The sequence below is a fragment of the Schistocerca nitens genome, chromosome 1 (genome assembly GCF_023898315.1).
Source record: "Schistocerca nitens isolate TAMUIC-IGC-003100 chromosome 1, iqSchNite1.1, whole genome shotgun sequence".
Taxonomy (NCBI): Eukaryota; Metazoa; Arthropoda; class Insecta; order Orthoptera; family Acrididae; genus Schistocerca; species Schistocerca nitens.
In genome coordinates, this window is record NC_064614.1 from 285,479,868 (window position 1) to 285,502,785 (window position 22,918).

A 22,918-nucleotide genomic window follows, 5' to 3' on the forward strand; every position below is an offset into this window, starting at 1 on the left:
GCAGTCGGACGAAAATGTTGTATGATATGTAATGTAACTACTTGTACAGCTGGGACTGTTCTCAGTTTGCGTATTATGAAGCAGGAGATTTGAAACTGATCTGACCATCGAAATTATCTTACATACAAAGCCCGCAATAGGAAATGTGAAACACCCAGTAAGTATAAGTTAGCTGTAAGTTACGAAGTTTTTTCTACTACTACCTAAAAGCGAAGAATTTTCTTAATTCATCTGGCAGAATGGATTGAAATCGAGCTATTTTGCAAAGTCAGCAACGACAAAAGTCTGAGTGGTTCGACTAGTTCCTAAACTTTCCAATTTTGTTGCTGTCCTGACTGATATACTACAATAACGAAAACACTTGCCTTTAACAATACCTATGACCTGCTGTGACCACTCCATTAAAATGACTTATAGCAATGAAATATACACGTAAGTTATTAACTACGTTTGTATTTAGCGTCGCAGATTTATGAACTCTTTCTTCCTCACTCTGTAAGTTATTTGAAAAGTGTATTCCAGAGTCATCCATCCTGTAACAACATTCTATTTTGTTAGAAAAACACATGCATATTAAACATTATGGTCACTTAGCTTCGACTAAACGACGTAGTGACCAGCGTGCAAACATTAGCTTCCATTAAGATGGAGGAATAAATCCCATTAATTCGATGTCGCAATTAGGTACTGCAATGAATTAAAAGGTGTGTAGGCTCTAATTGCAGAAAAACTGTATTTTATCCCAATTTGACCGTACTCACATTACAGTGATACGCTCGTGTTTTCACAAACTTTTGTGACTATTCCGTCGTGTCAGTAAACAGAGTTCATAGAAACCTTCCATTTCAGCTCTTGACCATATGAACGGAACATCCTACACTATTTTGTTCCAACATTTAGTAACACGGCTCTTTCCTATCTTTCTTTGGACAGAAACATCAGGCTTTGAGAGATTGGCTACTCGTATTATACACCATTCATTTCCTGAAGCCTACCATGATACAGCGAGTATGCCTATCTACCCTCACGCAAAGGTCCTAAAAATTAAAATAATGATGATTCAGTTTGCAGGAAGATAGTTCTTACACGCACGCAATTTGTATTGCAATGTGTATGCTTCAGTAGCGTACATAGAGGTAATATATTACAGTTACCATCACTAGAATGCAAGCATAGTGTATGAGGAAGATAAAAAACCAGTCTTTGACAAAGGGGCTGATGCATTAAAAGTTGGCGTGATAACTCAGATACGTCACTTGCAACAACACAAATAGGCTACAGAATGCTCAGAAAAACGAGTATCGGATGAAAACTGGAACTAACGTGAAAGTCCTTAGACTTTTCCAGCATCGTATAGTAGTTACTGTTCTGTGTCCCCGGAGTCTTCCACGGCGGTATGTCTGGATAAAATCCTCTCGGTTTTCAGGCCGCGTCAATGCGATAAAGTTCTAAAGCTTTCGAGGCTATCTCCGCCATCGTCGTCAGGAGTAAAACCACTGACTGCCGGGTTGGCACGGTTTTCCACTTGTATAGCTCATATAAATTTACCACCGAGATGGAGAAGGATGGCAAGCTATCGTTCTTTGTATGTTTCAGTTGAGCGGAAGGCTGGAATTCGGCTTGGTCATTCAGTGTACAGGAAACCGACGTACACTGATAGATACTTGACCGCCCATAGTTTTCACCACCCTATTGTTCATCTGAACACGGTAGTACACAGACCAAACGTTTTTTCTGACGAAGACCACCTACAGTCTGTAATGCAATACTTGAAGCACACTTTCAGAAAGAACAGTTACAATAAGAAAGATTGCAAAGACTTTCAGGTGCCACCGAAGAAGGACGCCTTGTGAATCGGCGGAAGTGGCCAAACCGGCCATACCGTGGAGCAACGAGCAGCAAGTTACGACTTCCGACGTATGCTGCAGAGACACGGCCTGAGACCAGTGTTCCGGTCCGGACTCAGGATACATCTACATCTACATATATACTCCGCTAGGTGGGCTGATAAGGTAAGGAATGAGGAGGTTCTACGCAGAATCGGAGAGGAAAGGAATATGTGGAAAACACTGATAAGGAGAAGGGACAGGATGGTAGGACATCTGCTAAGACATGAGGGAATGACTTCCATGGTACTAGAGGGAGCTGTAGAGGGCAAAAACTGTAGAGGAAGACAGAGATTGGAATACGTGAAGCAAATAATTGAGGACGTAGGTTGCAAGTGCTACTCTGAGATGAAGAGGTTAGCACAGGAAAGGAATTCGTGGCGGGCCGCATCAAACCAGTCAGTAGACTGATGACCAAAAAAAAAAAAGCCACCAAGCGGTGTGTGGCGGAGGGCACAATTCCCGCCAAAGTCATACTTCCCCCCTCTGTTCCACTCGCGGATCGCGCGAGGGAAAAACGACTGCCGGCCGAAGTGTCCGTGCGGTTCTAGGCGCTGCAGTCTGGAACCGCGAGACCGCTACGGTCGCAGGTTCGAATCCTGCATCGGGGATTGATGTGTGTGATGTCCTTAGGTTAGTTAGGTTTAACTAGTTGTAAGTTCTAGGGAACTAATGACCTCAGAAGTTAAGTCCCATAGTGCTCAGAGCCATTTTGTAAAACGACTGTCTGAACGCCTCAGTACGAGCTCTTATTTCCCTTATATGTGAATGATGATCATTACGCGATTTGAAAGTTAGTGGTAATAATATATGCTCTGCATCCTCGGTGAAGATTGGATTTCGGAATGTAGTGAGCAACCCCTTCTGTTTAGCGCGTCATCTATCTGCAAGTGTGTCCCACTTCAAACTTTCTATGACATTTGTAACGCTTTCGCGATGGCTAAATGTACCAGTGACGAATCTTGCCGCTCTTCTTTGGACCTTCTCTGTCTCTTGAATCAGACCCTACTGGTAAGGGTCCCATACAGACGAACAATACTCTTAAGACTGGACGAACGAACGTATTGTAAGCTATTTCCTTTGTTGAAGGACAGCATCGCTTCAGGATTCTACCAATAAACCGCAATCTAGAGTTCGCCTTACCCGTTACTTGTGTAATCTGATCATTCCATTTGAGATAATTTCGAATAGTCACACCCAGATTCTTGACTGATATTACCGCTTCCAAAGACTGATCATTTATTTTGCACTCATACATTAATGGGGATTTTCGCCTTGTTATACGCAGTAGTTTACACTTACTAATATTGAGAGATAACTGCCAGTCATTGCAACACACATTTATTTTCTGCAAATCCTCATTGATTTTTTTACAACTTTCGTGTGATACTACTTTCCTGTAGACTACAGCATCATCGGCAAACAGTCTAAGGCCGCTGTCAATACCATGAACCAGATCGTTTATGTAAATCGTAAAAAGCAGAGGACCTATTGCGCTGCCCTGGGGCACACCTGAAGTTACTCTGGTTTCTGTTGAAGTTACCCTGTTCAGGACGACATACTGCTCCCTGTCTGTTAGAAAACTTTCTATTCAACCGCATATGTCATTGGATATATGCAGCGCCCAGTAAAAGAGGATATAGCTCCTCATGTGCCCTGCGTTTGTGGCACTGCATGGAAAATGGACACAAAATACAATCAGAACACACGAGAGTCTTGGCTCATGCGTGAAGATATTGAAAATTCTATTATAAAGGAGGCGGCTGAGATTAGGATGAACACCAACAAGTTTAACAAAGACCAGGGGTACACACTTACTATGGCGTGGGTGCGGTCTTTGATATCGAAAGGAACCAGAGACGGATGCTCGTCGCTTGTAGGGAGGCGGGATCAGTAGTTTATAACATGGTGCTGGCCCCTCTCAGCACCTGACGTTTCCCGATCCCGCGGCTGCAGGAGCTGCTTCGAATTGCCCGACTCGCCTTCAGCGCACACGTCGTTTCGGCCCTCTCTGATTGATGCCAGAAGCTGCAATAATGCTTGTACAGGGTGGACATTAATAATACCGACAAACTACAGGGACAGAGTCCTGTCTGTGTGTAGCCAAGCACATGGAAACGGTCGAGAGGCAACACACCTATATCAAAACAACCACGCAATATTTCAACCCTTGTGTGATCTCGGGTCCTATCAAACAGATAAACGTCATGAGAGGTGGTGGAATGAGCGTACACCAGATTTCGAAGACCGGGCTCTACCGGGTACTGAGACCAACCCTAGTACAAGTTCCAGGAAAGTGCCCCCCCCCCCCCCCCCAACATGGTGTAACCCAAAGTAAGATTATCTGTATACGTGGGACTTCAAGTCCCACCGCCGCACTTTCGACGTGCAGTACAATGATGCCATTGTAATACGCTCACTGTAAGACAGGAAGATTTTACTCGTACACTAAGACAGTTATGCCGCTGTAAACAAGTGATGCGGCACTGCACCATACCTCAAATAAAAGTCTCGGCAGTCTGTGGTTTTACTCCTGAAGATAATGGCGATGATAGCCCTTGAAAGCTTTAGAATTTTATTCCAATTGACGCGGATTGAGAACCGAAAAAATTTTATTCAGTTACTGATCGTCAGCACCTGACGGAAAAACAATTACCAGTACGTGAGCCATGAAAAAAATCGATCAGTAAACAAAAAAATTGGAGTAGTATAATAAAACAAGTTACGGCCCAAATCAGTCTAATTCTCAGTATCGAAAGCACAGATACAGTTGAAACTTCTACAATACAAAGTTACGTTGCCCTTCCTGTTATGTGCTACACGCGTAAAATGTTTATGGTTGTATGACAAGAAAATTTTTAGAATCACGAGAATACGATATCTGAAAAGAAATTAATTTTGATTGTCTTATCGCTTAACCAGGGATAAGAGATCTCCCTAGGTGGCTGTAATATCTAATAAAACCATTTGCTACTATAGTGTTCAACAGCGATTCATTCGGTCTGACATCATTTTAAAAGAAAAAATATAAATCATATACACAGACATACAAATGTGTACAAATATGTTTAACGAAGAAAAGAAGAATGCTCATCCGTGACCATATGGAATGAGACAGTCCATCATTTCCATGAAGCGACTTATAAAAAGCAGAAAATCTAATTCAGAAGGGCGGAAGAGATCATCCCGAATCTAAGGCGTGCGTCGAATTTATATTTAATGCAAAATATTATATTGTTCGTTCGTGCTTGAAACAAGTTATCTCGGTAACACGAAAATTATTTATAAAACTGTTGATTCAGTCTCTCAGCACTTACTGATGCGCATGCACACACACGCAGACACAGACACCCACCCACCCACACCCACCCACCCACACACACACACACACACACACACACACACACACACACATGCACGCACGCTTGTAGGTGTCTTCATGACTACGACTGTACTGCCACACCTCTGTTAGATATCGATAGTACCCCTTCTGCCCCACTGAAAAACTATGTCAGGATCCCCCATTACGAGTGAGATGTATAAAGGTATGACAGATGGTGAGGTATTAGTGTCATGCGCTACAGAACTCGGATGTACGATTTTTCTATAAAGAAAAACGTTACGTTGTGAACATATATCATAATGTTACGTGTGTGTTTCAGTTGTCTTTAACTGTTAAATACTCATGATAGCACCCTATCACCATAATACGGTGATGTCATCGTGCATGCCAGTATCTTTTGTCAACTGACAATCAATATTTATTTGTAAAAATTGCATGTCTACTATACAGTCTACAGATTTACCATTTATGTTTAATGTGACAGAGTAGTTTGTGCTCTTCAGGTTTACTTCATGAATTTTTTGTGTTCAGAGCTAATTTATCACATAAGTCTGATTGTTATACTTTTGATGGTTTCACTTTCCCATCTGTTTCTTTTCTTTTTTTAAAGATAGAGCATAACGTTGCAGTCATCACCAAAGAGAATTTTTCCTCCTTGCCTTATAACGACCTCTGTAGCCAAACTAGCCGATTTTTTACAATTACTTGCTCCAGTTAACAAATAGGCTTTCAGTAACCGTTAGCAGACACAGTTTGATAGTATTCAACTTAGATGTTTGTTTATTCATTTTTCTGTACTTGGAGAACTTTATTACCTGGTGATTACAGCAATTAAATACGAAAATCATATCATATTGGACTGATGGTTAGTGACTTCATCTAGAACTGCGAGGCATCAGTTAAAATCTAAGAAACATATTCGCAATTTGTGATTGACAGCGGCTACTCTAAAATATATTTAGTAGTATTTCGACGTTAGTGATTCGGTGTACCGAAATAAAATGTGTGTTATTCAGAAATGTTTTTCATTAAAAAGTACTGCAACGTCTACACATGGCCGGCCGAAGTGGCCGTGCGGTTAAAGGCGCTGCAGCCTGGAACCGCAAGGCCGCTACGGTCGCAGGTTCGAATCCTGCCTCGGGCATGGATGTTTGTGATGTCCTTAGGTTAGTTAGGTTTAACTAGTTCTAAGTTCTAGGGGACTAATGACCTCAGCAGTTGAGTCCCATAGTGCTCAGAGCCATTTGAACCATTTTTTTGTCTACACAAGGAAATCTAAGCGCAGTAATCATTTACCAAGCAAACGGATTATTAGGCCAGTAAAAACAAGTTTCTGATTTATAAATTTAGCTTTTGTAAAATGATATTGAAGACCTGCAATGGAAAGCCGCCTTTGGAAAACTATTTGCATGTTATCGATGAGAAAAAAGAAGCATGCGTAGCTTCGAGAGATGAAATAGTGAAGGCAGCTGAGGATCAAGTAGGTAAAAAGACGATAGGTAATAGAAGTCCTTGAGTAACAAAAGAGATATTGAATTTATTTGATGAAAGGAAAAAATCTAAAAATGCAGTAAACGAAGCAGACAAAAAGGAATACAAACGTCTTAAAAATGAAATCGACAGTAAGTGAAAAACGGCTAAGCTGGAATAGCTAGAAGACAAATTTAAGGATGCAGAAGCATATATCACTAGGGGTACGATAGATGCCGCCTACAGAAAAATTAAGGAGACCTTTGGAGAAAAGAGAACCACTTGTATGAATATCAAGAGCTCAGGTGGAAACCCAGTTCTAAGCAAAGAAGGGAAACCTGAAAGGTGGGAGGAGTATATAGAGGGTCTATACAAGGGCAATGTTCTTGAGTAAATGGGAGAGAACGTAGACGAAGATAAGATGGGAGATATGATAGTGCGTGAAGAGTTTGATAGAGCACTGAAAGCCCTGAGTCGAAACAAGGCCCCGCGAGTAGACAACATTTCGTCAGTACTACTGACAGCCTTGGGAGAGCCAGCCGTGACCAAACTCTTCCATCTGGTGGGCAAGATGTATGAGACAGGCGAAATACTATCTGACTACACGAAGAATATAATAATTCCGATTCCAAAAAAGCAGGTGCTGACAAGTGTTAAAATTGCCGAATTATCAGTTTAATAAGTCACGGCTGCAAAATACTATAGCACGTACTTCAATGCGAGATGCTATTAATAATTCCACAACGAAATTCTGTCTCGAAATCTGGCAGAAAACCCAAAGAGATTCTAGTCATACTTAAAGCACACCAATGGCAAGACGCAGTCAATACCTTCACTGCGCGATAACAACGGTGAAGTCACTAAAGGAGAATTATTAAACACGTTTTTCCGAAACTCCTTCACCAAAGAAGACGAAGTAAACATTCCTGAATTCCAATCAAGAACAACTGCCAAGATGAGAAACATAGAAGTAGATGTTCTCGGAGTAACAGGGCAGCTTAAATCACTTAATAAAGGCAAGGCTTCCGGTCCAGGTGTATACCAGTCAGGTTCCTCTCAGAGTATACTGATAAAATAGCTCCTTATTTAGCAATTATATACACTACTGGCAATTAAAATTGCTACACCAACAAAAAATGCAGATGATAAACGGGTATTCATTGGACAAATATATTATACTAGAACTGACATGTGATTACATTTTCACGCAATTTGGGTGCATAGATCCTCATAAATCAGTACCCTGAACAACCACCTCTGGCCGTAATAACGGCATTGATACGCCTGGGCATTGAGTCAAACAGAGCTTGGATGGCGTGTACATGCACAGCTGCCCATGCAACTTCAACACTATACCACAGTTCATCAAGAGTAGTGACTGGCGTATTGTGACGAGCCAGTTGCTCGGCTACCATTGACCAGATGTTTTCAATTGGTGAGAGATCTGGAGAATGTGCTGGCCAGGGCAGCAGTCGAACATTTTCTGTACCCAGAAAGGCCCGTACAGGACCTGCAACATGCGGTCGTGCATTATCCTGTTGAAATGTAGGGTTTCGCAGGAAACGAATGAAGGGTAGAGCCACGGGTCGTAACACATCTGAAATGTAACGTCCACTGTTCAAAGTGCCCTCAATGCGAACAATAGGTGACCGAGACGCGTAACCAATGGCACCCCATGCCATCGCGCCGGGTGATACGCCAGTATGGCGGTGACGAATACACGCTTCCAATGTGCGTTCACCGCGATGTCGCCAAACACGGATGCGACCATCATGATGCTGTAAACAGAACCTGGATTCATCCGAAAAAATGACGTTTTGCCATTCGTGCACCCAGGTTCGTCGTTGAGTACACCATCGCAGGCGCTCCTGTCTGTGATGCAGCGTCAAGGGTAACTGCAGCCATGGTCTACGAGCTGATAGTCCATGTTGCTGCAAACGTCGTCGAACTGTTCGTGCAGACGTCTTACAAACGTCCCCATCTGTTGACTCAGGGATCGAGACGTGGCTGTACGATCCGTTACAGCCATGCTGATAAGATTCCTGTCATCTCGACTGGTAGTGATACGAGGCCATTGCGATCCAGCACGGCGTTCCGTATTACCCTCCTGAACCCACCGATTCCATATTCTGCTAACAGTCATTGGATCTCGACCACCGCGAGCAGCAATGTTGCGATACGATAAACCGCAGTCGCGATAGGCTACAATCCGACCTTTATCATAGTCGGAAACGTGATGGTACGCATTTCTCCTCCTTACACGAGGCATCACAACAACGTTTCACCAGGCAACGCCGGTCAACTGCTAATTGTGTATGAGAAATCGGTTGAAAACTTTCCTCATGTCAGCACATAGTAGGTGTCGCCACCGGCGCCAACCTTGTGTGAATGCCCTGAAAAGCTAATCATTTGCATATCACAGTATCTTCTTCATGTCGGTTAAATTTCGCGTCTGTAGCAAGTCATCTTCGTGGTGTAGCAAAGTTAATGGCCAGTAGTGTACAACCATTCGCGCACAGAAACATCCGTACCTAAATACTGGAAAATTGCTTAAGTTACACCAATACCCAAAAAGGGAAATAGGAAGAAATGATTTATTGACATATAGTCAGCACTGATTCAGAAAATATCGATCTTGTGAAACACAACTAGCTCTTTATACTCATGAAGTAATAAGTGCTATCGACAGGAGGTGTAAAATTAATTCCATATTTTTAGATTTCCAGAACGCTTTCAACACCTTTCCTCACAAGCGTCTTCTGACCAAACTGCGTGCCTACGGAGTATCGCCTCAGTTGTGCGAATGCGTTCGTAATTTCCTGTCAGAAACTTCACAGTTCATAGTAATAGACGGAAAGTCATCGAGTAAAACAGAAGTAATATCCGGCGTTCCCCAAGGAAGTGTTATAGGCCCTATATTGTTCCTGATCTATATTAACGACATAGGAGATAATCTAACAAGGGAACCTCCCCATCGCACCCCCCTCAGATTTAGTTATAAGTTGGCACTGTGCATAGGCCTTAAAAAACTGAACATAGATCAGTTGAGAAAAAAGGAAGAAGTTGTGTGAACTGTGAAAAAATAAGCAAAATATACAAACTGAGTAGTTCATGGGAAGATAGGCAACATCAAGGACACTGCGACCGCAGAAGCGCCGTGGTCTCGTGGTAACGTGAGCAGCTGAAGGTCCTTGGTTCAAATCTTCCATCGGGAGAAAACTTTAATTTTTTATTTTCAGTTTATGTGACAAACTCTTATGTTTTCAGCACTTTTTTGGGAGTGATTATCACATCCACAAGAAAACCTAAATCGGGCAAGGTAGAAGAAAATTTTTACCCATTCGCCAAGTGTACAACTTAGGTGGGTCGACAACATATTCCTGTCATGTGACGCACATGCCGTCACCAGTGTCGTATAGAATATATCAGACGTGTTTTCCTGTGGAGGAATCGGTTGACCTATGACCTTGCGATCAAATGTTTTCGGTTCCCATTGGAGAGGCACGTCCTTTCGTCTACTAATCGCACGGTTTTGCGGTGCGGTCGCAAAACACAGGCACTAAACTTATTACAGTGAACAGAGACGTCAATGAACGAACGGACAGATAACTATGCAAAAATAAAGAAGGTAAAATTTTCACTCGTGGGAAGACTTGAACCAAGGACCTATCCTTCTGCAGCTGTTCACGCTACCACGGGACCACGGCGCTCCTGAGCTCACGTTCTCCTTGATGTTGCCTATATGGCCGATGGACTACTAAGTTTGTATATTTTGCTTATTTTTTTCACATTTCTACACAACTTCTTCCTGTTTTCTCAATTGATCTGTGTTCAGTTTATCAAGGCCTATCCACTGTGCCAAGTTATAACTAAATCTGAGGGGGGTGCGATGGGGAGGCTCCCTTGTAAGTAGCCGTCTTATATTGTCTGCAGATGATTCTATCATTTACCGTCTTGTAAAGTCGTTGAATGATCAAAACTATTTGCAAAATGATTTAGATAAGGTATCTGTATGGTGCGAAAAGTGGCAACTGACCCTGAATAAAGAAAAGTGTGAAGTTGTTCATATGAGTATTAAATTTCGGTTACGCGATAAGTCACACAGATCTGAGGGCTGTAAAAAAAAATTCAACTAAGTACTTAAGGATTACAATTGCAAATAACCTAAATTGGAACGACCACATATATAATATTGTGGGTAGAGCAAACCAAAGACTGCGATTTATTGGCAAAAAACATAGAAGGTGCAACAGGTCTACCAAAGAGACTGCTTACGTTACGCTTGTCCGCCCCATTCTGGAGTATCGCTGTGCGGTGTGGGATCCGCATCAGGTGGGACTGACGGATGACATCGAAAAAGCACAAAAAATGGCAGCTCGTTTTGTATTATCACGAAATAGTGGAGATAGTGTCATGATGCTCGAATTGGAGTGGCAATCATTAAAACAAAGGCGTTTTTCGTTACGAAGGGATCTTCTCTTGAAATTTCAGTCACCAGTTTTCTCCTCCGATTGCGAAAACATTCTGTTGGCACCCACCTACATAGGGAGATATGATCATTACGATAAAATAAGAGAAATCAGGGCTCTCACAGAAAAAATTAAGTGCTCATTTTTCCCGGGTGCCGTTCGAGAGTGGAACGGTAGAGAGACAGCATGATGGTGGTTCATTGAACCCTCTGCCAGGTACTTTATTGTGAATAGCAGAGTAATCACGTACTTGTAGATGTAGGTGTGTAGATCACCTGACTAGCGAGAAGATACTGAATAGAATTGGGGAGAAGAGGAATTTGTAGCACAACTTGACTAGAAGAAGAAATTGGTTGGTAGGACACGTTATGATGCATCAAGGTATCACCAATTTAGTTCTGGTGGGAAACGTGGAGGGTAAAAATCGTAGAGGGAGACCAAGAGATGAATACACTAAGCAGATTCAGGAGGATGTAGGTTGCAGTCGGTACTCGCACGTGAAGGGGGTTGCACAAGATAGAGTGGGATGGAGAACTGCATCAAACCATTCTTTGGGCTGAAGACCACCACCACAACAACAACCACCACTGATGAGAAAGGCCCCTTCTTCGTTAATGAAGACGTTTAACAAAAATCTATAAACGAGATAAATGTTTTCCCAAAACAAATCCATATTGCAAAGAAGACGTAAAATATAGCTTTGTTGTTTTGTTTATTTGTTACAATTATTAACATGAGATGGAGAAGACTTCTGCAGAGTTTGGCACGTCCTTGTTGGAGTAGTATGTAATACATCTCACTATTCAAAAATTCATTCTTCTCGTTACAAAAGGAAGGTTTTATTCATAGGTTATTTATACTTCGTGCTTATACATCTGGTAGCTGCCGAGTGGCAAAATATGTGTAGCCTTCAATGGTAGTTCGGATCTCCGTTCCAACTCCGATAAACACCTGAGTATGTACTGGCTGACATAGCCCAGCGGTGATTTCCCATGTCGAATGGCGTGTACAATTACGAAGCACAAGATTCTTGTTAACGACGAGAAAACTGAAGGCTAAGTAGATGAGATGTATGAAAAAGAGAATAATCAATTGAAACACTTCAAAATTGTTTAAGAAACAGAAAATAGAACTTGAAAAACTGTGTTCTCTGGTAAACAAATTATGCTAGTTATATACTAATATAGTAACTGAAACACATTACCGAGAAGTTTCTGAAACTTGAAGTCTGGGGAAGCCCGTATATGTGAATATAACATACGTTAGAAGAACTTGGTCACAGGTAAATGGATGCGTATAATTATGACTACTGAAGCATGAAAACATTCTGTTGGTCGCTCTATGCTAGAATAAACAGGAGGAATAAGAAGTGGAAGGCCTTTACAAAAAGTAGGAAACAGATTAGACGGAAATATTTGAGGGTCCATCAAATTGGCGCAAGAAAAAGCAATAGAGAGAACGTATTCTAGGGGGACAGTAACTTTAAAGTATGTAAAACAGATTATTGAGCTGCATTAGACAAACAGACATGAAACGTTCGGCACAATGTAGAAAGAGATGGAGGATGGACTAGCGCTTATATACATGTAATCTTCCTTTCGAAGACTCGTTCGATATAGAGCTCCATGTTAGTGTCTCCGTCTCAACATAGCTACTGCATCTTCATCCATCTGAATATGACAATTTACCCAAGCCTCGGTCTTCCTCTATGATTTTTACCGCCCACACTTACATTACAAAACTGGCGACTCCTTGGCGCCTCAGTGTATTATCAACTAATTTCTGCTTTTAATTAAGTTGTAAGTCACTTTTGTTTATCATGAGGTAAGTACATTGACTTCTGCAGAACTTTGCTTACAGAGGAAGTTTTCCGTGATACATTTCATTCCATTGCTGTAATCTGTAACACCTGAGGATATAATTACATTAATCCTCAGGGGGGTACACGCTTACTTTGTGTACCATGTGTGTGGCAAACACAAGGAGGCCTAGCTAATATGCTATTTGCTTATACAACTTTACACATCGGTACCATATTTCTTTAACACAGAATTACACAGCTATCTGATTAACTGAGAGAGACAAACATTTATTTTACTACATCAGTGACAGATGTTTACGTAATTAAACCGTTGGATAACTTCACACTTATGAAATTGTATTTTGTCTGTACTTTGTGAACTGTTCATATATTTTTTCGGAACTATTGTGATACTATGAGAGCTTTGAATGATGTGTTTGGTGTGGGATCATGATATTTAAAGTACGTTTGAAGTAGATGACACTATTTAAATGAGCAGATAATTTTTTGTAGGTTTTGAAATTATTGCAGAAAGCTACGACGTTTTTGATATTTGACTGAGGTGTTATGATGTTATTATAACGACGACGATGTGTATTATGCTGTTGAGGTATGTTTATGATCAATAAGCTGATGCTATATGATGAATCTGATTATGCTAAATATTTATTATGATGAAATATTGAAGTGTCGACGCAAGATTGAAGTGTCGACGAATATTTCTATGTGTAATAAGGTAAGGAATAATGAGTAGTGGTTAAGGACTTTGGTTTGTGAAAAAGGATGTTGGAAACCAAGAATCGTACTTTAAGAGTTATGAAATGTGTGTATATGCGTGAATGTATCACAATGCCGGCAAACATTTTTTGGACGAGGTTATATTTATAGGATTTTGTTTCTACACATTCATAACGCAAATTCTCGACCTGTGAAATTCTTTTTATATGAGATTGTCACTGCTGTCGTAAATATTTCGGTAAGAAAGTTCAGTGACCTTCACGTAATGCGTCGTGGACGCCCAGCTGTGCCACCTGCCTGGAGAAACAGCCATTAGGTGGAGAAAAAAGAGGCCATTAACCTCGCTATTGACATTCCTTTCTAGAAAGCATCGTAAATACGACAAGCTCATTACTTGGAAAAATACTTACATCTGCACACCTGATTATGACAAGCGTCTTTCTACGAGAGTTGAGAGAATTTCTACTAACTTATGAAATGCCACATGACTATTGAATGATATTTTTATGCTTTACTTTGTACATAATTGCTTATTTTCATTTGATATCTGGTTTCCAGCTGTCTTGCAGCATTGGTTTCATAAAATAAAATAAATGCATTTGCTAATGTGAACACTTTCTGTCAACAGATCTGTTAAATAATTATTTTATGATCCACATTCTTCGAAAAAGGAGCACTTGGAAAGGAAAGAACAATAAGAAGGGACTAATAACAGTAACTGCATACATAGTTTTCTTTTCAAGTACTTGGTAACTTTTTGTAGAATAAGTTTTTGTGGTGCACCACTTTAATTACATAGACATTAAGATGTGAATAGACTTTCGCTTATCTGCATTGTTGTCTTTAGTGTACTATTTTTTCTGCTTGAGCTTTGTCATGTTTAGGTATAAGTTATTTCATTTGCTGCTGCTGGTTGCCAGGCATAGTGTTACTGAATTTGACTTTGTATTACTCTGTTAAGCCAGTTTTACTACTGATTTATTTTTATTGTTTGCTGCACATTGCCTTATATTAGTTGTAATATTGCAATTGCTCTGCTCATTTATTTTACTGCTGCTTGTTTTGCCAATTTGAATTTTTGTCATTGCTGTTTGTGTTAATTTGTTATGTGCTGCTGCATTGCCTCGTCCCTTATATATCTGAGCTCAGTAGATTTAAGTTAGCTTAAAATGGGGTAGGCTATATAAGAGAACGAGTTGTGATGAATTGGAAGAAATGCATTGAGAAGCTATAAGAATATCGTTTGGCCAAAAAAGTATTTTGAAAGAGGATATGAACAAAAAAGTAGGGTTTAGAAACAACAAGTTTAGGTAGGATTTTTTTGGAAATAAATGATATAAGATAATGGAAAATAAATAATGAGGTAAGAAATATGTGAACATATAAATACAGAAAGCATGCTTGGATAGGATGTTTTGGTGAAAACAAATGTTGAAATAAGATGAAAGATCTATGGAATGAAGTTTTGGGTTGGACTGCAGTACTAAATGTTACACTGAAAACGAACCCTGTCCTTTCCATTGTGTTATCCCCCTATGTGTTTGTGTACTCTTGTATTTTTGTGTTTTTCCTGTCTTTATGTGTTTAGCTAATAAGAGTTATGTTGTAGAATTTTTCAAATACTATGTTATTTTCTTCGTAAAGATGTTTAGACATTATTTATTCTGTTTTGTTTTAATGCTCATGTTGATGTTTCGAAAGTTATTCTGATCTTTTATGTATGTACTTATGTCATAATTCTTGTAACACTGATGTATATGTATATTTCTATTCTTTTGTGAAGGCTGTATTACTACAAATGTTATCTGTATTGTTATGTTCTTTAATGATGTATTTTGTACCTTTGTTATTGTATTCTCATGTTATAATATTGTAATTGACACCAGTTCATCAAATTAAGTAACTTGTAAGTTACATTTCACTGCACACGTTTCTGTTGGTCATAGTAATGCACAATATGTGAGAAGTTGGGACTGTTAGTGTTTGCATGTGTGTTGATAATTCAGCAAGGGACTGGATAGCAGCATTGCTGGTTCTAAGGACACTCCAAAAAGTTTTGTGAGTACACAAGTGGTGGTTTATGGACTTGCTATATTGTCCGCAAGACTCTTCGATGGTGATTGTGCACCTGCACAGTCGCAACAGATGGTTGCTGGCCATCTCTACAAGGACTACAGTGGGTCTGCATCTTTGATGGCCCACCAATACCATTATTTCTACAAGGACCGCACTGTGTCTGCACCTCTGATGGCCCACCAATACCATAATCTCTACCAGGACTGCAGTGGGTTGAGGAAATTTTAGCTTTTGACCAACATTGTATCAATAAGTGTGTGCATTTGATTTCTCTGTTATTGTAATTGTGCAAAAATTTTAAGAAATATGTACTGGCCAGTGCCCAAAACAATTTGTCAAATTTTTTTGGGGGGACCATGGGGGCTTTGTAAGTAGGCTGTTTAGGTTTTTATATTGGTAACGCCATGTAGCACTCTGTATGAAAATCACTGGCTGTGCTGTGTGCAGTCTGTGGCTCAGTGGCATTGTTGTAATGTCTGCCATTGTAGTGTTGGGCAGCTGGATGTTAACAGCGCGTAGCGTTGCGCAGTTGGAGGTGAGCCGCCAGCAGTGGTGGATGTGGGGAGAGAAATGGCGGAATTTTGAAATTTGTAAGACTGGATGTCATGAACTGCTATATATATTATGACTTTCGATGACTATTAAGGTAAATACACTGTTTGTTCTCTATTAAAATCTTTCATTTGCTAACTATGCCTATCAGTAGTTAGTGCCTTCCGTAGTTTGAATCTTTTATTTAGCTGGCAGTAGTGGCGCTCGCTGTATTGCAGTAGTTCGAGTAACGAAAATTTTTGTGAGGTGATTTGTGAAAGGTATAGGTTAATGTTAGTCAGGGCCATTCTTTTGTAGGGATTATTGAAAGTCTTATTGCGTTGTGCTAAAAATATTGTGTGTCAGTTTAAGGACAGTCATGTATAATTGTTCCAAGGGGACGTTTCAAAGTTGTGCCATTAATTTTTTTTCTCCGCAGTTCGATTTAGTATCTTTTAACTAGTTATTCGATCTATACACTTAATCTTCAGTGTCCTGTTGTAGCATCACTGTTTATCGTTCAGTCTCACTTCCATACAACACTTAAATTTACATTCAACGTCTTCAAAACTGTCTACTTCAATAATTTTCTTAGTGTTGCCAGCATTCTTTCTACTTCCGCCATCGGCAATTATTTTTCTGCCCAAACAGCAAACAGCATCGACTACTTCTAGCGTTTGATTTCCTAATGTAATTACCTCAGCATCATCGATTGAATTCCAATACTAATGTTTAACTTTTGTTGATAATCTTACATCCTCCTTCCAAGACACCGTCTGTTCCGTGCAACTAATCTTCTAAGCCCTTTGCAGTCTCTGAAAAAAATCCTCTGTAGTGGGCAAAACTGATTGTTATTATTTTTTCCCTCCGAACTTTAATTGTCTTTTCAAATTTCTCTTTGGTTTCCTCTACTGCTTACTCAATGTACAGATTGAATAACTTCACGGATAGGCAAAAACGTTGTCTCCCTCTCTTTCGTGTGCTTCATCTCTTATTGCTACAGTCTGACTTCTGTACTTGTTGTAAATATACTTTGGCTCCCGCGTTTATATCCATGCTACGTTCTCAGTTTCGAAGAAGGTAGTCCAGTCAACATTGTCAAAAGATTTATCAAAACTAAAATATGTTATGAACGTAAGAGTGCCTTGCTTCAGCATTTCTTCTAACTTGTGTCGTAAGATCAGTACCGCCTCGGGTTTTCCATGATTTATTTCGAATCCGAATTGATCATTCACAAGGTCGGCTTCCACCGCTTTTTTTCTTTGTAAGCAATTCGTATCAGTATTTTGCATTCGTGGCTTATTAAACTGAATGTTCGATAATATTCGCGTCTGTCAGCACCTGCCTTCTTTATAAACAAAAAAAAACAACGTAATAGGAAAAACAAACCCGTTATGTTCGGATACAGCGTTAGTAGTGTCCTGCTTGACACAGCCACGTCGTTTAAATATCTGGGCGTAACGTTGCGAAGTGATATGAAATAGAAGGAGCATGTGAGGACTGTGGTGGGGAAGGCGGATGGTCGACTTTGATTTCTTGGTAAAAGTTTGACGAAGTGTGTTTCATCTGTAAATAAGACTGCATACAGGATGCTGGAGCGACATATTCTTGAGCACTGCTTGAGTCTTTGCAATCCGTACAACGTCGTATTAAAAGAAAGATACAGAAGCAATTCAGAGGCGGGTTGCTAGATATGTTACCGTTAGGTTCGAACAGCACACAAGTGTTACAGAGATGTTTCAGGAACCCAAAGGGAATTCGTGGAGGGGATGTGACATTCTTTTCAAGGACGACTGTTGAGAAAATTTAGAGAACCGGCATTTGAAACTGACTGCATAACGATTCTACTGCCGCCAACATTTCGCGTAAGAACTACAAGGAATTAGGGCTAATATGGAGCATTTAGACAGTCGTTCTCCCCTCATTTTATTTGCTGTTGGAATAAGAAAGGAAATGACTAACAATGGTATTCTGTACCGTCCACCACACACTTACGGGATATGGATGTGTATGTAAAGCTTACTTTGTTCGAAATGAGTTACATAATAGAGAAGCGGTAATTAACGTGAAGTTTCTCAACGGGGAACGGCAACTGGGCAAGTGGTGGTATCGGTTTCTAGGATAGTGTTACAAGACACGTGAAACCGTCAAAACTGCAATCGCTTCGACCGGGCGGCCACTGTTACGGCTTCCGAGCCTCAAGCCGCCGCCGCGGCCAGTGGCTGGCGGTGGGTGGCTGCGACCGATACGGCGCGTGTGCCCCGCCTGAGTGACGTTATGGTGGCGAGAGCTTTTCGCTGTACGCGCGCCCAGGAGCGGCAGAACCGCCAGGCGCAGTGCGTTCCGTCCGGCTGATTCACATACCGCGTCTAAAGAAGTGAACGAATTTGCTGAATGTACAGATGAACGGCGAAGGATGGCTGAGAGTGCCCTCAAACACCTCAGGAGGCCTACCATATGTCCTGTGGTGTCCGTAATTGTACTAGCGTATTGAAACGTCAATAGCTTTAATCAGCGCGAAATAGAATTTCGGTTTTGTCTTCCTACAAGGTATAACAGAGTGTTGTGGCACAGTGCACGAACTGAAATTATAGTTGAATGGACTTTTCCTTACTCACTTCGAGTGGATGAGGGGCAGTTCCTTGAAAAGCTATAGCCAATTTGTTTCCACCTACATAGTCTGAGCTAGACTTTTCTCTGCAATGACATCGATATGAATTTGGTGTTCAACTTCCTTACTTTCATCCGACATTTCTACAGACTTGCAGTCCTAACGTAAGTTCTACACAGGATGTTCTTCCTAAGACTCGTCAGGCGCATTTTCCCTTGTGCTTCAGCAGATATTTTCAATTACTTTTAGTTGGAGTCAGCCCAAACAAATATTCCTCATCAAGTCTTTCATGCGAAGCCCAATATCGACAGAAAGCGTCTGTTGGTCTCCCGTTTCTAACAACCCTACCACAACAAAGTTCAAAAATTATTATGATTTTAGTGTTGCTCACGCTGCTAATAATTGCATTTGCGGGCAACAACAAAGTTATATTATGTGGAAGGTGTCATCAGAGCACAGTTAATAAAGTCATTTCATGAAATAATGGATAAACTAGGCACTCATCTTTTCGTGTTTCCCACGCTGGTCTCATTGTGAACTCATGGCTCAATCGTCGAAAATCTAGGTAGTGATGATTCCAAGCACGGATGCAAAGAGGCCTAGTTGTTATTCTGCGATATTCAAAAGTTTTATAGATGTATTTCATAAACCATTCTTGAAGATTAAGCTTTTGCAAGTTAGGACAATGGTGATGTAAAATAGTAATCAGCACTTCGAATTTAAGTTACACTTCTTTTTCATTACTTTTGTTGCACCAACACTTCACAATATAAAACATACTTAAAATATCTTCCTCACTGTTAAAGTTCACATTTCGTAAACTGACTACAATTTGCGTCTTTTCAATATGGCGACCAAGACTTGACTCCTCAATAACCGCTTACGCGCCCAAAAATCAGAGTTACAAGTACGTCAAAGATCATAGTGACAAAAGAAAGAATACACGTATGAATAATATCATTCGAATGTAAACATATCGATGCATCAAAGTACCTCTACATTAATTAAATCAAAACTGAATGTTGTCTCAGAAATATGTTAACTACTTTACAGAAACACAGTAGAATATTGCTGGTATCGAGAGGTTGAGGTGAGGTGCCGCAATGGTTACGTAATTCAAATACCATCACACGTTGCAGGCAAAATGATTTTTAAAGCGGAATTCTACGTCCTCATTCGATAGAGAGGCCTCAGATTACTCTACTGCGACATTCCTTTCATCGGTATGTATTAACAGAGACAGTAAAACTGGAAGCACAACCAGTACTGGGCCAGCCGCAGCACTGCCCTGCCTCGTGCCGACTGCTGTTGACAAGCATACAGCGTACTGACTCCCTTCTGGATTGTTGTTTCTCCCTTGTTTTTTACTGTCCTTGTTAATACATTTTGATAAAACGGATATGGGGCTAGACTAATTTGGGAGTGCTCTGTCGAATGGGCACATAAAATCCCTGTTTAAGAATAATTTTTTTAGTAATGGGAAACGAACATAAGCTTTCTGTTGACACTGGAGGTCGCATGAAAGACATGACGATTAGTAATTGTTTGGCCGGGCTCCAGCTACACAATGCAATAGCGAAACTGCAAATATCTGCCGAAACACCACAGAAAATGCGACTGACGACTCTTAGGAGAGACACCCGATATAGAAGATGTACCTCTGAAAAATAGAAATATATATTATGCAACACTACATGTGTAACTCTGTGTCTGAAACAACAACTTTTCAGCACTTGCAAATTCGTAGACTTTTGCGGCCGGAGTCAGTTTACATAAAATCTTCCCGTTTGCAGATCGCATCATGTAAAATGATGTACCAACATATTTTTAGAATTGGTGTCCCCCAACTCCAATATATGTGAAGAATGTCATATTATCGCCTGGAGCTGCTGGTAATACAACTAGTTTCAGTCATCTGACCAACTCAGGTTCTCGCATAAAAGTTCACAGCGATAACGCCAATTACTGTTTTAACGTATATGTAAGTGCACTTCCTAACACAGTTTTTATAGACTGACGACTTAGGTTATATTACTATATGATAGCAGTGTACCTGGCGATAACGATTTTATATTTAGCCTTACATGATGCTGTCAATTCTTTTATGTGAGACCTTGATGATGATGATCAGACGACTGAAACTGGTGGTATAAAAAAAGTATTTTACCAGCAACTGAAGGTGGTAATACGACATTTTTCAAATGATGTACGAACGTTTCGGCCATGACCACAGGTGGCCTCCAGGTTATGCAATACAGTTGGTTGGTTGGTTGGTTTGGGGAAGGAGACCAGACAGCGTGGTCATCGGTCTCATCGGATTAGGGAAGGATGGGGAAGGAAGTCGGCCGTGCCCTTTCAGAGGAACCATCCCGGCATTTGCCTGGAGTGATTTAGGGAAAGCACGGAAAACCTAAATCAGGATGGCCGGACGCGGGATTGAACCGTCGTCCTCCCGAATGCGAGTCCAGTGTCTAACCACTGCGCCACCTCGCTCGGTGCAATACAGTTGGGAAATCGAACTTTAACTTTGAACTGCTGCTCTTATAATCCCCTAAAAGGAGCGTAAATAAACTTCGTCAAATGACCGGATGTCAGGAACAGAGAGGAAAGCAGCAAGAAAACGGAAAAGCCTGTCCCTTCGATAACGGCGTCATTAAAAAATGGGGAAAGGCAGTCGCCCATGCCCTTTTCAGAGGAACCATCTCGAGATTTGAGCCAGTGGCCCCCCGAATCCGAGTCCATTGTGCTAACCACTACCCCACCTAAGTGAGTAGGAAGGGGGGCAGTATTCTGAATTAACTGTAATGTAAGTTGAAATTTTGCTACCCCACATTGGTGACTGAAAAGTGTACCGCTTTTTTTGAGAAATGGATGTAGTTTTCGTTATGTTTATATCTTTGCACAACGGCATTAGCTATCGTCTGCTAACTCGAGAGAAGAGCCTTATGCCTGAATATGCGTGTGCGGCTGACATTTGGAGGAATAGTAAGGGAAATTGTCACGACATCTCAAACTTGAAGCCTGCGTTCGTCATGTTAGTTGTCCAAAACATTAGCCTCTGCTGGAAGTGTTTCGATCAAAAATGCAAGCCTGCGTCATTAATAAAAAAAAAAAGAAGAAATCGTGCAAATTTGAAGGTTGTCAGTTCGACTAAATACCTGGGAGCTCCAATTACAAACAACTGAAATTGGACCGTTCACGTAGATAATGTTGTGGGGAAAGCAAACCAAAGACTACATTTCATTGGCAGAACGCTTAGAAGATGCAACAGGCGTATTAAAGAGACTACATACACTACGCTTCTTTGTCCTCCGATAGAGTTTTGTTGATCTGTATGGGTCTTTACCAGATCCTTACCGGGTAGGACTGACAGAGGACATCGTAAAAGTTCAAAGAAGTGCAGTTCGTTCTGCTTTATAGCGAAATAGCGGAGAGAGTGTCACGATATGATAGGTGAGTTGGGATGGCTATCATTAAAACAAAGATGTTATTCGTTGAAGTGAGATTTTTTCAAGAAATTTCAGTCCCCAACTTTCTCATCTAAATTTGAAAATATTTTATTGTTTCCAGCCTACACAAGGAAAAACGTTCATCCCAGTAATAAAATAAGAGAAATCGTAACTCTTACAGCAAGATTCAAGAACCTTCTGCCAGGCACGTACGTTTGCATTCCAGAGTAGTCAAGTAGATGTAGATGTAGATTACGGATGTACTGATGATTCTGATTATAGTCTAACTTGTAAAGGAGTCACATTTAATTCGCATGTGCACTCGTTCAAGCGATATTTTCTTTCATATGCATGAATGTTTAGTGCACGGTTTAGTTTTATTGTAGTGGTTTTATTTAGCCTGCCGGAGTGGCCGTGCGGTTCTAGGCGCTTCAGTTTGGAACCGCGTTACCGCTACGGTCGCAGGTTCGAATCCTGCCTCGGGCATGAATGTGTGTGATGTCCGTAGGTTAGTTAGGTTTAAGTAGTTCTAAGTTCTAGGGGA